The sequence below is a fragment of the Sorghum bicolor genome, chromosome 10 (assembly GCF_000003195.3).
Source record: "Sorghum bicolor cultivar BTx623 chromosome 10, Sorghum_bicolor_NCBIv3, whole genome shotgun sequence".
NCBI lineage: Eukaryota > Viridiplantae > Streptophyta > Magnoliopsida > Poales > Poaceae > Sorghum > Sorghum bicolor.
This window is the reverse complement of record NC_012879.2, coordinates 32,551,315-32,562,094: the sequence shown is the minus strand read 5'-3', so window position 1 is coordinate 32,562,094 and position 10,780 is coordinate 32,551,315.

The window sequence follows — 10,780 nt, the reverse complement described above, 5'->3', positions numbered from 1 at the left end:
CTGGCGCGCCACTGTCGACGAAAGCTGGTCGGCAGTCTACCTTGGGGTATACCCACGGTAGTAGTTTATCGGTAGACGGTGCGCAAACTACGAACTCGATGGTGACGCAAGACACGGACAAGCTTTTTATCCAGGTTCGGCCGCCGAGCTGGCGTAATACCTACGTCCTGCGTCTGGTTGTATTGATTTGTGTTGAGAGAATCGTATGTCCTAGGGGGGTCCCTTGCCTCTCCTTATATAGTCTGAAGGGCAGGGTTACAGATCTGGAAACTAATCCTAGTCAGTTACAATTGTCATAGATAGTTCGATATCAATTCCTATTCTAACCGACTAGAATCCTGCTTGATCTCCACATCTTGCTTCCTTGCGCGAAACTCCAGGCTGTCGGATCAAGCCTTGAACTCGTCTCGTAATGGGCCAAGCCTCCTGGCCCAAGTCTAGCCGTAAGGGTATAGGGGTCTATCCCCCCACAGCTAGTCCCCGAGCACCATGTATTGTGATGTAACACGCCGTCTTGAGCTTCTTCGATCAGTGAGGCTTGACGTCTTCAATAAGCAGGAAAGTCGTCCAAACAGTTGCAACAGTATTTTGACCAACTCAAAAAACAGTTGATCAACATTGACATCGAAGAAGCAGGTTGTTTGAAGAATGCATGGTGCTCTAAATTAAAAAAGATTTCTTTCCTGGTGAAGTGTGCCCACTTTACTTTTCTGAAAAGTATAGCCTTTCAAAAAGCAAGCACATTCACCGCAAGGTGAAGTGTGCCCACTTAGTCCCCGAGCCTGGTAGTAGGTGATGTAGGCACGTGGTGCCAGGGTCAAAAGAAAAGTCCTCAAAGAAATTCTGAAACTGAGATGCATCGTCAGATGCATCGTACCGATGTAGTCCCCGAGCTTGCTGGAAGGCGAAGTATGAGCCTTGTAGCAAGGTCTAAAAGGTTGAATTTACCAGTCGGTCTGCAATTGAATAGACTAATCGACCAGTCCCCGAGCATATAACGCTCGGTGGTCGGTACAGTCCCCGAATTCTCAAATTGGTGGGCTGGTCGACCAGTCCCCGAGCGTATAGTGCTCGGTGGTCGGTACAGTCCCAAAACTCTCAAATTGGTGAGCTGGTCGAACAGTCCCCGAGCGTATAGTGCTCGGTGGTCGGCACAGTCCCCGAGCACGGCGTAGGGACCGGTGGACAAGTCCCCGAGCATGGTTGGGAACGTAAACGTGCTCGGTGGTCGGCACAGTCTTCGAGCACAGCATAGAGAGTAGTCGACAAGTCCCCGAGCGTGGTTGGGAACGTAAACGTGCTCGGTGGTCGGAGCAGTCCCCGGGCACAGCGTAGGGAATAGTCGACGAGTCTCCGAGCGTAGCTTGTCGACTGGGCCAAACTCCTAAAAAATAAATATAAAGAATTGGTAGTACATGATGTATAAATAACCTTTAGATAGAAAATCAGTACTAAGATAAGTTTTAGATTTTTTGTTATAAAATTAGCACGAGTAGTTAATTCGTCCTAGAGCTTGTACCAGCTCTGGTCTAGCCAACAATCAGCATGAGGTGCGGAACCTAGACACGCGTGGGATTGCCAGCCTCGCCAGAGAGCTACTGCCGACCACCCGGAACGCAGAGGGCGGATCTCATGCACGTGTAGGGAGGAGTCGGAGACAGTACCGGCTCTGGAAAGCTCGTGTAGGAGAAAAAACTAGTTGGCTAAAAAAGTTGTTTTGAAGAATAATAATATTAAAAATATTATGCCAAAAATAAATAAAATATTAGAATTGTACTTATCTTTGGACGAAAGTCTGGTCGGTGGTGACAAAATTGTCTGGCCATTGAGCTTTTTGACTTGTTGTCATCACGGTGGTCGCGGTTGTCGTAGCGTCGTTCTTCGCGGCAATTATTATTGCGACTGGTGGTCAAAGCAAGTAGGCCAAACAATTCGGTCGATGGCCCGAGCAGGTCGGTGTTGTCGATCTGCCTCCCTTTGTAGCAGGGAAGCGTGCGACGCTTTGTCGGCGTGGTCGGAAACGTTGCTGGTGTGGTCGAAGTCGTAGCCAGCGTGGTTGGAGCTGCAGCCGACGTCGGTGAAGAAGTGATCGGCACAGATTGGATCTACGCCTCCTTCGCGGTCGTGGTGGTGAAGCTGTTGAAGCTGACGGTGAACGTGATGCCGCCCACCATGGCCACGAAGTTTGGGATGATGGCCATCTTGTTCGTCTAGGAGAGCTGTACGCACACCCCCTACCTGGCGCGCCACTGTCGACGAAAGCTGGTCGGCAGTCTACCTTGGGGTATACCCACGGTAGTAGTTTATCGGTAGACGGTGCGCAAACTACGAACTCGATGGTGACGCAAGACTCGGACAAGCTTTTTATCCAGGTTCGGCCGCCGAGTTGGCGTAATACCTACGTCCTGCGTCTGGTTGTATTGATTTCTGTTGAGAGAATCGTATGTCCTAGGGGGGTCCCTTGCCTCTCCTTATATAGTCTGAAGGGCAGGGTTATAGATCTGGAAACTAATCCTAGTCGGTTACAATTGTCATAGATAGTTCGATATCAATTCCAATTCTAACCGACTAGAATCCTGGTTGATCTCCACATCTTGCTTCCTTGCGCAAAACTCCAGGCTGTCGGATCAAGTCTTGAACTCGTCTCGTAATGGGCCAAGCCTCCTGGCCCAAGTCTAGCCGTAAGGGTATAGGGGTCTATCCCCCCACAGTCGCCTATGGTGTATTAGGCACAAATCGTGCACCTATCTAGCACTGAAACTAACACTCTATTCAAACAGACCGATGCGAGATTCTATATGACACACGTCATCTAGGAGTTCCATTGGGTGAGCCCAAATTGATTTCTGAGCATATGGTATCTTCCCTGCAAACCATGCACCTATCTTGCATCAATATTAGCACTATCTCCAAATAGAACAGACTGAGCATCCATTTGAGCCCCATCACTTAGGAGTACCATTGGGTGTGTCTAAAATGGTTTCTTAGCCTATGGTGCATTAGGCGCAAACCGTGCACCTATCTTGCACTAAACTAAGACTATCTCCAAATGGATCGGAGCAAGATAACATATGACACACGTCATCTAGAAGTTCCATCGTGTGCGTGCAAATCAGTTTCTAAGCATATGGTACATTCCGTGCAAGCTGTGCACCTATCTTGCATCAAGATTAGCACTATCTCCAAACTGACCAAACTGAGCTTGCACTTGAGCCCTTTAACCTAGGAGTACCATCGGGTGCGTCCAAAATGGTTTCTTAGCCTATGGTGTATTAGGCGCAAACCGTGCACCTATCTTGCACCAGAACTAGAACTATCTCCAAATGGACTGAAGCAAGATTTCATATGACACACGTCATCTAGGAGTTCCATCAGGTGCATCCAAATTGATTTTCAAGCATATGGTACGTTCCACGCAAACCGTGCACCTATCTTGCATCAAGATTAGCACTATCTCCAAACAGACTGGACCGAGCTTACACTTGAGCCCCTTTACCTAGGAGTATCATCGGTTGTGTCCAAAATGGTTTCTTAGCCTATGGTGCATTAGGCACAAACCATGCACCTATCTTGCACCAAAACTAACAGTGTCTCAAAACGGATCGAACCAAGATTCCATATGACACATGTCATCTAGGAGTTCCATTATGTGCGTCCAAATTGATTTCCGAGCATATGATATGTTCCATGCAAACCATGCACCTATCTTGCATCAAGATTAGCACTACTTCCACTTGAGACTCTTCACCATGGAGTACCAACATGTGCATCCAAAATGGTTTCTTAGACTATGGTGCATTAGTTGCAAACTGTGCACCTATCTTGCACCAAAACTAACACTGTATCTAAATAGACCAAAACGAGATTCCACATGACACATGTCATCTAGGAGTTCCATCTGGTGTTTCCAAATTGATTTCTAAGCATATGGTACATTCCATGCAAACCTTGCACCAATCTTGCATCAAGATTAGCAATATCTCCAAACAGACCATACTGAGCTTCCATTTAATCCCCTTCGCCTAGGAGTACCATTAGGTTTGTCCAAAATGGTTTCTTAGACTATGATGTATTAGGCACAAACCGTGCACCTATCTTGCACCAGAACTAGCACTATCTTCAAATGGACCGATGCGAGATTCCATGTAACACACGTCATCTAGGAGTTCCATTGAGTATGTCCAAATTGATTTTCGAGCATATGGTATGTTCCACGCAAACTGTGCACCTATCTTTCATCAAGATTAGCACTATCTCCAAATAGACCAAACCGAGGTTCCACTTGAGCCCTTTAACCTAGGAGTACCATCAGGTGCGTCTAAAATGGTTTCTTAGCCTATGGTGCACCTATCTTCAAACAGACCGTGCACCTATCTTGCACCGGAACTAGAAATATCTCCAAATGGACCGAAGCAAGATTTTATATGACACACGTCATCTAGTAGTTCCATCGGGTGCGTCCAAATTGATTTCCGAGCATATGAAACGTTCTATGCAAACCGTGCACCTATCTTGCATCTAGTTTAGCACTATCTCTAAACAGACCAAACCAAGCTTCCACTTGAGCCTCTTCACCATGGAGTACCAATAGGAGTGTCCAAAATGGTTTCTTAGACTATAGTGCATTAGGTGCAAACTGTGCACCTATCTTGCACCAAAACTAACACTATCTCCAAACAGACCGAGGCGAGATTCCAGATGACACATGTCATTTAGGAGTTCCATCGGGTGAGTCCAAATTGATTTACGAGAATATGATAGGTTCCATGCAAACCATGCACCTATCTTGCATCATGATTAGCATTATCTCCGAACATACCGAACTGAGCTTCCATTTGAGCCCCTTCACCTAGGAGTACCATTGGGTGTGTCCAAAATGATTTCTTAGCCTATGGTGTATTAGGCGCAAACCGTGCACCTATCTTGCACCGAAACTAACACTATCTCCAAATGGACCGAAGCGAGATTCAATATGACACACAACATCTAAGAGTTCCATCGAGTGCATCCAAATTGATTTCTAAGCATATGTTATGTTCCAAACAAACTGTGCACTTATCTTGCATAAAGATTAGCATTATCTCCGAATAGACCAAACCGAGCTTCCACTATGGTGCATTTGGTGCAAACTGTGCACCTATCTTGCACCAAAACTAACACTATCTCCAAATAGACCGAAGTGAGATTTCGTATGACACATGTCATCTAGAAGTTCCCTCGGGTGCGTCCAAATTGATTTCCAAGCATATGATACGTTCCATGCAAATCGTGCACCTATCTTGCATCAAGTTTAGTGCTATCTCTAAACAGAATGAACCAAGCTTCCACTTGAGCCTCTTCACCTTGGAGTACCAACAGGTACGTTCAAAATGGTTTCTTAGACTATAGTGCATTAGGTGCAAACTGAGCACCTATCTTGCACTAAAACTAACACTGTCTCCAAACAGACTGAAGCGAGATTTCATATGACACGTGTCATCTATGAGTTCCATCGAGTGCGTCCAAATTGTTTTCCGAGCATATGGTACATTCCATGCAAACTGTGCACCTATCTTGCATCAAGATTAGCACTATCTCTGAACAGATCAAGCAGAGCTTCCACTTGAGCCCTTTAACCTAAGAGTACCATCGGGTGCGACCAAAATGGTTTCTTAGCCTATGGTGCATTAGGCACAAACCGTGCACCTATCTTCTACTGAAACTAACACTATCTCCAAATAGACCGAAGCGAGATTTCATATGACATATGCCTAAATTGATTTCCAAGCATATGGTACATTCCATGCAAACCATGCATCCTATCTTGGATCAAGATTAGCACTATCTCTAAACAGATCGAACTGAGCTTCCACTTGAGCCTCTTCACCTTGGAGTACCAACAAGTGCGTCCAAAATAGTTTCTTAGACTATAGTGCATTTGGCACAAACTGGGCACCTATCTTGCCCTGGAACTAACAATATCTCCAAACATACTAAAGCAAGATTCCATGACAGATGTCATAAAGGAGTTCCATCAGGTTCGTCCAAATTGATTTCTCTGGTGTGTCCAAATTGATTTCCGAGCATATGGTACATTCCATGCAAACTATGCACCTATCTTGCATCAAGATTAACACTGTCTCCAAATAGACCAAACAGAGCTTCCACTTGAGCCCTTTAAACTAGGAGTACCATCAGGTGCGACCAAAAATGGTTTCTTAGCCTATGGTGCATTAGGCACAAACCGTGCACATATCTTGCATCGAAACTAACACTATCTCCGAACAGACCGAAGCGAGATTTCTTATGACACACATCATCTAGGCGTTCTATCGGGTGCGTCCAAATTGATTTCTAAGCATATGGTATGTTCCATGCAAACCGTGCATAATATCTTCGATCAAGAATAGCACGATCTCCAAACAGAACAAACCAAGCTTTGACTTGAGCCCCTTTACCTAGGAGTACCATTGGGTGTGTCCAAAGAGGTTTCATCACCCATGGTGCACTAGGCACAAATCGTGCACCTATCTTGCACCAAAACTAACACTCTCTCCAAACAGACCGAAGCGAGATTCTATGACACAGGTCATCTAGGAGTTCCATTGGGTGAGTCCAAATTGATTTCTGAGCGTATGGTATGTTTCATGCAAACCATGCACCTATCTTGCATCAAGATTAGCACTATCTCCAAATAGACCAAATTGAGCTTCCATTTGAGGCCCTTCACCTAGGAGTACCATTGGGTGTGTCCAAAATGGTTTCTTAGCCTATGGTGCATTAGGCGCAAACCGTGCATCTATCTTGCACAAAAACTAACACTATCTCCAAATTGACCGAAGCAAGATTCCATATGACACACATCATCTGGGAGTTCCATCGAGTGTGTCCAAATTGATTTTCAAGCATATGGTATGTTCCACGCATACTCCACACCTATCTTGCATCAAGATTAGCACTATATCCAAACAGACCAAATTGAGCTTCCACTTGAGCCCTTTAACCTAGGAGTACAATTGGGTGCGTCCAAAATGGTTTCTTAGCATATGGTGCATTAGGCACAAACCGTGCATCTATCTTGCATCAAAACTAACACATATCTCAAACAGAGCGAAGCAAGATTTCATATGACACATGTCTGTTGATATTTGGTAACGCCATTAGGAAATGATCCGCAAGCGCACGGATATCGGTGAGCATTTCACCCGGGAGCTTATCTAGAGTATCGTATTTATATTTTTACCACTGGTAGAAAGCGTGCATCTGACTAACCAAATCTATTGCTACTACCCTTTAGGCTACAAAGAATGTTTCTCGATGTGAGCGATGTATAGAGAAGACTACAACCGTAGTCTCGTTCTAACCTTGGTAAGGATGATCTACCGTTCTATTGGGGAAGCTTACGGAATCTAGACACCACAAAGGATGTTCGACCCGCACCTATAAACCCTACCCGTCCTGCTAACAAGATGTGGGCTCCAAAGGTAACTCGGAAATGTCATGTTCCTCGCTACTACCACGGTCCAGCTAGTCAGGGGATATCTATGAGTACCCTAGCCCAAACACCACGTTTACTCTAGCAATGATTACTCTAAACTCAACCAGAAGAGATTAAAATAAACTCATAAACCAAAGAACAATAAAACAAGAACTTACTTGAATTTAGAAGTCGAATTACTGAAGAATCCTAGGAGCAAGCTTCAGGTTAGGAGAACTTGATCCCGCAGGTACAACCTCAGAGTAGACACCGACAGGCCGGGCTTCCTCCGATCTACACCTCCACTCTATCTCTCTCAATCTAGTAGAAACTAGAAGATCTAATTCTACTCACATTGGATGCTAAGCCCCAAGTCTATTTAGAGGAGAGGTTATCCTTCGAGGGCTCCTCTCAACTCTATGATGAACTTGTCCTCCTCCAGGGGCCAGGGGGTCTGCTTATATAGTCCCTTCAAGTGAATCTGGGCCGTCGGATCAAACCGACATTGATTGAACGGTTATCCGTGATCCTTTAGGTCAGTGGAGCGTAATCCCCGAAGAGAGTCCTGATTGGACTCTAGGTCAGGGCGGGCGCCCTGCCCCCAGACCCGTTCGCCTTCCCGTTCGTTCCCATGGCTTATGGAGTCTTCTAGATGACAGAAAATTGCGCGGCACATTAATATCTATATGTAAACACGACGTGTGGGCCTTTCTTCCGTATTTCCTGATAACCCCATGCAGAAATAGACAAACACCAAAACTCGTGGAATTCTGTCAGATAAAACCCTAAGTCTGGGTGTTGGTTGCATTTGGATCCTTTTCTTTATTTATTTGATGATTAAATTTGGTACTTAAGGACCGTCAACAACTCCCCCAAGCTTACATCTTGCTCGTCCCTGAGCAAGGATGAACTCAAGAGTTTCTGCAGTGGTTTCATGCCTTCAAAAGTAAGATCTCGTCTCTAGGTTAGAGTAAACTGTTAAGACTTAAAACTTACTCATTTTACCTTTCACCATGGGGCTTGTAACCGTCACTTGTGTCTTGAGCAGTTAAAAGATAGAACGGTCAAGTTATGCGCCATGTCTCTTGTTCTTTGATTAACTATAGCTCCGGAGTTTTTGCAGATTTTCTAATAAAACTCAGAGATTCCTTGTATGACTCTCAATTCTCTCTTTTGTGGAATTTCTAGATCCTCACCAAGGCAGTGATGATATATGCCTTCTCTCAAAGTATGTGGTATTTTTGGTATAAGGCATAGTGATATTGCCTTCTCTCTCACCCTACTCTAATAAGGTTTTGATATCTGGAGCTCATAGGTGGGAGACAGCTAATACATACTTACAAGACATTTATTGCATAGTCAAACCATGGATCTAGAGAAACAAGTCAATAAGTCAAATCAAAATGTGCATGTGTGGCGAATGAATGGAGTATGGTGATGATGGTGGTAACAATGGTGAAAGTCTAATTCTACTTTTGCTATTTTTATGGGATACATACCTTTCTTGCACTTTGAAGCTTTTTGAGGAGAATGAGATGCTCTATATTTTCTTTTTCTTTTTTCTTTTTCTCTCTGTCAGACACTTGTCCATTTTTACCTCTCGTCTCACTTTTTATTTCCTTCGAGGTTCCGGGCACTTGCCCCTTTTTATTTCCTCGTATCCTCTTTTTTTAGAGCACTCATCTCCTTAAATAATATAGCAAGTGGTAGTAACCAAGATAACTCGAGCATTTATTTCATAGGGAAAAACAGAAATGTTTTTGGCTATTCTCTCCCGGATTAGGAGTAGAATACTTTTGGGTGGCTCTGAAGATGGAAATGAGTGGATATATGTGGATGCGTACTTCCGGAGTAGAAGTAGCATGTATGAGTGAACGTGCAAGTGAATCTTGATTTTAACTGTATGAAAAGCTCCTAAGGGTCTACACAGCTTGACCACACTCAATGCTCATAAGCAATAAACAGTAAATGTGTGGCTCAAAGTCTAGTAAGCATGTATGTATGGCTGTGGTAGGAATTTAAACTCTCATCATACAGGAACTCATCATGTGTTATTTTAAAGATTTTCAAAGATAAAATTCTCCAGAATTCTAGCATCTCTAGGAACAGATTAACAGTAGCTCAACCTTCCCATATCATATCCGTTAATGGCTTAGACTTTAGATCAAGTACTCTTCCCACAAGTTCAGGTTTAGAGCAGGTTTAAATTATAACAGTTATGCCTAAACTTAAGAGAGATTTCAATTTTAAGAACTAGTCATGACAGAGCAACTATTCATCATTTCCATGTGGGAGCTTATCATAAGGGTTCATAGCAAACTTTATTTATTTATTTATTTAGCAAACTAAGCAAAGATATATATAAAAGCACAAAATCTTTATTTGGGTTTTTTATGATTATGCATCTTTTTATTATTTGAGTAAAGTATAAACACGAGTAGAAACACTTAGCTGGATAAATGGGGGTGCTCTCCACAAGCTGGATTTTGACGTAATTTCTTCTGATATAACTAGCAGGTGACGGAGGTGTATTTGAAAGTCGGCAGCACCCTGACAGCGATTAGGATGTCCTCCGTCTGCTAGTCTTCTTTGATCCTTGAATTCTATGGAGCTCAAATAGACAACAAAGCTTTGTGGAACTGGTTAAGTGTTAGCATAAATATCTAGCCTTTATCATGTTGAGCCTCCTCAATAAATGTTACTTCTTTGGTAGGATCATAAATTTATTTTATTTTTATGCCACCACAATGAATGTACTTATGGGTTTTATGCCATGCGCATACTCACATGGGGCTTACTATTTTTTAACATTTTTATTTTCTTTTCGAGATGATATGAACCTGATTAACTAAGAAAACTATTTTAAATAGTTGACAGGAAAAAGGATAACTACCATGTTTACCTCTTGGCAAGGCGTTCGGTTCTCCGAACGGGACTCTCCGTTTTCTCAGTCGTCTTGGGATTCGCTGGATGGCGTAGTCGGTGGCTCCGGCGGCTATAACTATCTTCTCTTTCCACATCTGACTCGGTGCTACGGTCTCCTCAGGACAGTTCTGTTCAAGTTGTATGTCTTCAGACCTTACCACTTCTCCTTTGTAGTCTGTCCATCCGTCCTTGATGATTTGCCTCCTCTGGTTGCGTCGTCTTCTTCAGAGGGAAGTGCATGTGGACTTCTCCAGTTCCAATATAGATGATGGCTCTGATAGTGTTGAGGAACGGTCTTCCAAGGATGGTGGGTGGATCATACTCGTCTTCTCCCATGTCAATGACCTGAAAATTATCTGAGCTGAATGTATGTTGGTTGTAGTGGCATGGTTCCATGCA